A 6,574-nucleotide genomic window follows, 5' to 3' on the forward strand; every position below is an offset into this window, starting at 1 on the left:
TGTGGGGACCGGCTGTTATCGTGGTGTTATCGAGTGCAGATCTCTCTTAGGTATCACGGCTTAACGTCATTGAAGTCTAGAGGTGGACAACACGTTCGTCTTACTCAGAGCGGTGTCTGAACTCTATTTTCGACGTTATGCGTGCCACTTTCATTGTGGCCAACTACGATTCGATACAGAATGCACGAAACCTGAAAGACACCCTCACTGATACATAGAGAGTAGTGTTTGTCTGCGGAATAATGGGAGTGCAAGGGTCTGTGACGTTGATATGACTGTATGTAGCACTACTAGTTATCGGGGGGGTGGGCGTAGCTCAGATGGTAGAGCGCTCGTTTAGTGTGCGAGAGGTACTGGGATCGATACCCAGCGCCTCCAGAATTTTTAACACACCTACATGCGCACCTTGCCATGCAAGTGGAATAATTCCCAACCGGCAGAGGTGTGTAGGCAGATACAAGCGAACGATTAGCATCCACAATTGCGCCGATTTCACGTAAATCCCACTGCACGTTCCCATTCTTTGCGTGCAGTCGGCTGCTACTGGTGTTGCTGGTTGTGACTGCTGATAACAGATGCCGTAGCAATCAATTCATGGAGTGAGTTGTATGTTTTGCGATAGTCTGTCTCTGACAAGGAAGCACAGGTGATATAGGTGCGAACACAGGAAGCTTGCAGCCCCTCGCTGCCTGCAGACACAGAGCAGCCACACTAGAAGAGCGGCCTAAGCCGTAGGCGAAATGTGCTCATTCGCTTTGGCGCGACGTCGAACTATAAATAAGGCTGTCACTAGCGTGAGCGTTGCGTGAGCGTCGTGTAAAGTCGGAAAAGTCATCTGCATGGGTGATTGCCAAGTTTGGGGAGCGTTTCGTAGTACGATCAGTGCAATGAGGACACGGAAACTTGTTGTGTCCCAGTGTTTTGCAGTTGGACGACAAGAGTTTTACACAGTAGCAAAGAGCGAGGCACTGAGTTGGCATGAACAATGGAGAGCACAATGGGGCTCGAGATGTGCTTGTTACCTCAGGTGCTGTGTGATTGTGGACAAGGAGTGAAATGGACCAATTTGTGACCGCCCTTTCAATTTAAGACGTTCAAAACAGACGGAATTTGCATTCGTAATACCAGAGCATCGAAACTACTTGGAACTCTTGTGTATATGAACGTGTCCGCGCCTTTGTATTCTGGTACCTTCGCCGCTACAAACCAACCAACCATCGTGTCCGTGCACATCAGAGTCGCAAAGAATGGAGAATAGCCAGGCCTGGTCGTGTGTGTAGCTGTAGCTCAGTTGGCAGATCGTTCGCTTAGCGTGTGAACGGTCTCGGGTTCAAGCCCCGGCTCCTCCATGTTTTGTGGTCAGTGCATGGTAAGTGTTGGTCGCGGCGAACATAAACGCACGCAAGAAGTTGCAAAACCAGCGTCACAGACTGATATGATGTATACTGTCATAAGGAGAGCAAGATGTAAGTGTGGGGACCGGCTGTTATCGTGGTGTTATCGAGTGCAGATCTCTCTTAGGTATCACGGCTTAACGTCATTGAAGTCTAGAGGTGGACAACACGTTCGTCTTACTCAGAGCGGTGTCTGAACTCTATTTTCGACGTTATGCGTGCCACTTTCATTGTGGCCAACTACGATTCGATACAGAATGCACGAAACCTGAAAGACACCCTCACTGATACATAGAGAGTAGTGTTTGTCTGCGGAATAATGGGAGTGCAAGGGTCTGTGACGTTGATATGACTGTATGTAGCACTACTAGTTATCGGGGGGGTGGGCGTAGCTCAGATGGTAGAGCGCTCGTTTAGTGTGCGAGAGGTACTGGGATCGATACCCAGCGCCTCCAGAATTTTTAACACACCTACATGCGCACCTTGCCATGCAAGTGGAATAATTCCCAACCGGCAGAGGTGTGTAGGCAGATACAAGCGAACGATTAGCATCCACAATTGCGCCGATTTCACGTAAATCCCACTGCACGTTCCCATTCTTTGCGTGCAGTCGGCTGCTACTGGTGTTGCTGGTTGTGACTGCTGATAACAGATGCCGTAGCAATCAATTCATGGAGTGAGTTGTATGTTTTGCGATAGTCTGTCTCTGACAAGGAAGCACAGGTGATATAGGTGCGAACACAGGAAGCTTGCAGCCCCTCGCTGCCTGCAGACACAGAGCAGCCACACTAGAAGAGCGGCCTAAGCCGTAGGCGAAATGTGCTCATTCGCTTTGGCGCGACGTCGAACTATAAATAAGGCTGTCACTAGCGTGAGCGTTGCGTGAGCGTCGTGTAAAGTCGGAAAAGTCATCTGCATGGGTGATTGCCAAGTTTGGGGAGCGTTTCGTAGTACGATCAGTGCAATGAGGACACGGAAACTTGTTGTGTCCCAGTGTTTTGCAGTTGGACGACAAGAGTTTTACACAGTAGCAAAGAGCGAGGCACTGAGTTGGCATGAACAATGGAGAGCACAATGGGGCTCGAGATGTGCTTGTTACCTCAGGTGCTGTGTGATTGTGGACAAGGAGTGAAATGGACCAATTTGTGACCGCCCTTTCAATTTAAGACGTTCAAAACAGACGGAATTTGCATTCGTAATACCAGAGCATCGAAACTACTTGGAACTCTTGTGTATATGAACGTGTCCGCGCCTTTGTATTCTGGTACCTTCGCCGCTACAAACCAACCAACCATCGTGTCCGTGCACATCAGAGTCGCAAAGAATGGAGAATAGCCAGGCCTGGTCGTGTGTGTAGCTGTAGCTCAGTTGGCAGATCGTTCGCTTAGCGTGTGAACGGTCTCGGGTTCAAGCCCCGGCTCCTCCATGTTTTGTGGTCAGTGCATGGTAAGTGTTGGTCGCGGCGAACATAAACGCACGCAAGAAGTTGCAAAACCAGCGTCACAGACTGATATGATGTATACTGTCATAAGGAGAGCAAGATGTAAGTGTGGGGACCGGCTGTTATCGTGGTGTTATCGAGTGCAGATCTCTCTTAGGTATCACGGCTTAACGTCATTGAAGTCTAGAGGTGGACAACACGTTCGTCTTACTCAGAGCGGTGTCTGAACTCTATTTTCGACGTTATGCGTGCCACTTTCATTGTGGCCAACTACGATTCGATACAGAATGCACGAAACCTGAAAGACACCCTCACTGATACATAGAGAGTAGTGTTTGTCTGCGGAATAATGGGAGTGCAAGGGTCTGTGACGTTGATATGACTGTATGTAGCACTACTAGTTATCGGGGGGGTGGGCGTAGCTCAGATGGTAGAGCGCTCGTTTAGTGTGCGAGAGGTACTGGGATCGATACCCAGCGCCTCCAGAATTTTTAACACACCTACATGCGCACCTTGCCATGCAAGTGGAATAATTCCCAACCGGCAGAGGTGTGTAGGCAGATACAAGCGAACGATTAGCATCCACAATTGCGCCGATTTCACGTAAATCCCACTGCACGTTCCCATTCTTTGCGTGCAGTCGGCTGCTACTGGTGTTGCTGGTTGTGACTGCTGATAACAGATGCCGTAGCAATCAATTCATGGAGTGAGTTGTATGTTTTGCGATAGTCTGTCTCTGACAAGGAAGCACAGGTGATATAGGTGCGAACACAGGAAGCTTGCAGCCCCTCGCTGCCTGCAGACACAGAGCAGCCACACTAGAAGAGCGGCCTAAGCCGTAGGCGAAATGTGCTCATTCGCTTTGGCGCGACGTCGAACTATAAATAAGGCTGTCACTAGCGTGAGCGTTGCGTGAGCGTCGTGTAAAGTCGGAAAAGTCATCTGCATGGGTGATTGCCAAGTTTGGGGAGCGTTTCGTAGTACGATCAGTGCAATGAGGACACGGAAACTTGTTGTGTCCCAGTGTTTTGCAGTTGGACGACAAGAGTTTTACACAGTAGCAAAGAGCGAGGCACTGAGTTGGCATGAACAATGGAGAGCACAATGGGGCTCGAGATGTGCTTGTTACCTCAGGTGCTGTGTGATTGTGGACAAGGAGTGAAATGGACCAATTTGTGACCGCCCTTTCAATTTAAGACGTTCAAAACAGACGGAATTTGCATTCGTAATACCAGAGCATCGAAACTACTTGGAACTCTTGTGTATATGAACGTGTCCGCGCCTTTGTATTCTGGTACCTTCGCCGCTACAAACCAACCAACCATCGTGTCCGTGCACATCAGAGTCGCAAAGAATGGAGAATAGCCAGGCCTGGTCGTGTGTGTAGCTGTAGCTCAGTTGGCAGATCGTTCGCTTAGCGTGTGAACGGTCTCGGGTTCAAGCCCCGGCTCCTCCATGTTTTGTGGTCAGTGCATGGTAAGTGTCGGTCGCGGCGAACATAAACGCACGCAAGAAGTTGCAAAACCAGCGTCACAGACTGATATGATGTATACTGTCATAAGGAGAGCAAGATGTAAGTGTGGGGACCGGCTGTTATCGTGGTGTTATCGAGTGCAGATCTCTCTTAGGTATCACGGCTTAACGTCATTGAAGTCTAGAGGTGGACAACACGTTCGTCTTACTCAGAGCGGTGTCTGAACTCTATTTTCGACGTTATGCGTGCCACTTTCATTGTGGCCAACTACGATTCGATACAGAATGCATGAAACCTGAAAGACACCCTCACTGATACATAGAGAGTAGTGTTTGTCTGCGGAATAATGGGAGTGCAAGGGTCTGTGACGTTGATATGACTGTATGTAGCACTACTAGTTATCGGGGGGGTGGGCGTAGCTCAGATGGTAGAGCGCTCGTTTAGTGTGCGAGAGGTACTGGGATCGATACCCAGCGCCTCCAGAATTTTTAACACACCTACATGCGCACCTTGCCATGCAAGTGGAATAATTCCCAACCGGCAGAGGTGTGTAGGCAGATACAAGCGAACGATTAGCATCCACAATTGCGCCGATTTCACGTAAATCCCACTGCACGTTCCCATTCTTTGCGTGCAGTCGGCTGCTACTGGTGTTGCTGGTTGTGACTGCTGATAACAGATGCCGTAGCAATCAATTCATGGAGTGAGTTGTATGTTTTGCGATAGTCTGTCTCTGACAAGGAAGCACAGGTGATATAGGTGCGAACACAGGAAGCTTGCAGCCCCTCGCTGCCTGCAGACACAGAGCAGCCACACTAGAAGAGCGGCCTAAGCCGTAGGCGAAATGTGCTCATTCGCTTTGGCGCGACGTCGAACTATAAATAAGGCTGTCACTAGCGTGAGCGTTGCGTGAGCGTCGTGTAAAGTCGGAAAAGTCATCTGCATGGGTGATTGCCAAGTTTGGGGAGCGTTTCGTAGTACGATCAGTGCAATGAGGACACGGAAACTTGTTGTGTCCCAGTGTTTTGCAGTTGGACGACAAGAGTTTTACACAGTAGCAAAGAGCGAGGCACTGAGTTGGCATGAACAATGGAGAGCACAATGGGGCTCGAGATGTGCTTGTTACCTCAGGTGCTGTGTGATTGTGGACAAGGAGTGAAATGGACCAATTTGTGACCACCCTTTCAATTTAAGACGTTCAAAACAGACGGAATTTGCATTCGTAATACCAGAGCATCGAAACTACTTGGAACTCTTGTGTATATGAACGTGTCCGCGCCTTTGTATTCTGGTACCTTCGCCGCTACAAACCAACCAACCATCGTGTCCGTGCACATCAGAGTCGCAAAGAATGGAGAATAGCCAGGCCTGGTCGTGTGTGTAGCTGTAGCTCAGTTGGCAGATCGTTCGCTTAGCGTGTGAACGGTCTCGGGTTCAAGCCCCGGCTCCTCCATGTTTTGTGGTCAGTGCATGGTAAGTGTTGGTCGCGGCGAACATAAACGCACGCAAGAAGTTGCAAAACCAGCGTCACAGACTGATATGATGTATACTGTCATAAGGAGAGCAAGATGTAAGTGTGGGGACCGGCTGTTATCGTGGTGTTATCGAGTGCAGATCTCTCTTAGGTATCACGGCTTAACGTCATTGAAGTCTAGAGGTGGACAACACGTTCGTCTTACTCAGAGCGGTGTCTGAACTCTATTTTCGACGTTATGCGTGCCACTTTCATTGTGGCCAACTACGATTCGATACAGAATGCACGAAACCTGAAAGACACCCTCACTCATACATAGAGAGTAGTGTTTGTCTGCGGAATAATGGGAGTGCAAGGGTCTGTGACGTTGATATGACTGTATGTAGCACTACTAGTTATCGGGGGGGTGGGCGTAGCTCAGATGGTAGAGCGCTCGTTTAGTGTGCGAGAGGTACTGGGATCGATACCCAGCGCCTCCAGAATTTTTAACACACCTACATGCGCACCTTGCCATGCAAGTGGAATAATTCCCAACCGGCAGAGGTGTGTAGGCAGATACAAGCGAACGATTAGCATCCACAATTGCGCCGATTTCACGTAAATCCCACTGCACGTTCCCATTCTTTGCGTGCAGTCGGCTGCTACTGGTGTTGCTGGTTGTGACTGCTGATAACAGATGCCGTAGCAATCAATTCATGGAGTGAGTTGTATGTTTTGCGATAGTCTGTCTCTGACAAGGAAGCACAGGTGATATAGGTGCGAACACAGGAAGCTTGCAGCCCCTCGCTGCC

Source organism: Schistocerca gregaria, unplaced genomic scaffold, assembly GCF_023897955.1.
Source record: "Schistocerca gregaria isolate iqSchGreg1 unplaced genomic scaffold, iqSchGreg1.2 ptg000451l, whole genome shotgun sequence".
In the NCBI taxonomy this organism is placed as follows: Eukaryota; Metazoa; Arthropoda; class Insecta; order Orthoptera; family Acrididae; genus Schistocerca; species Schistocerca gregaria.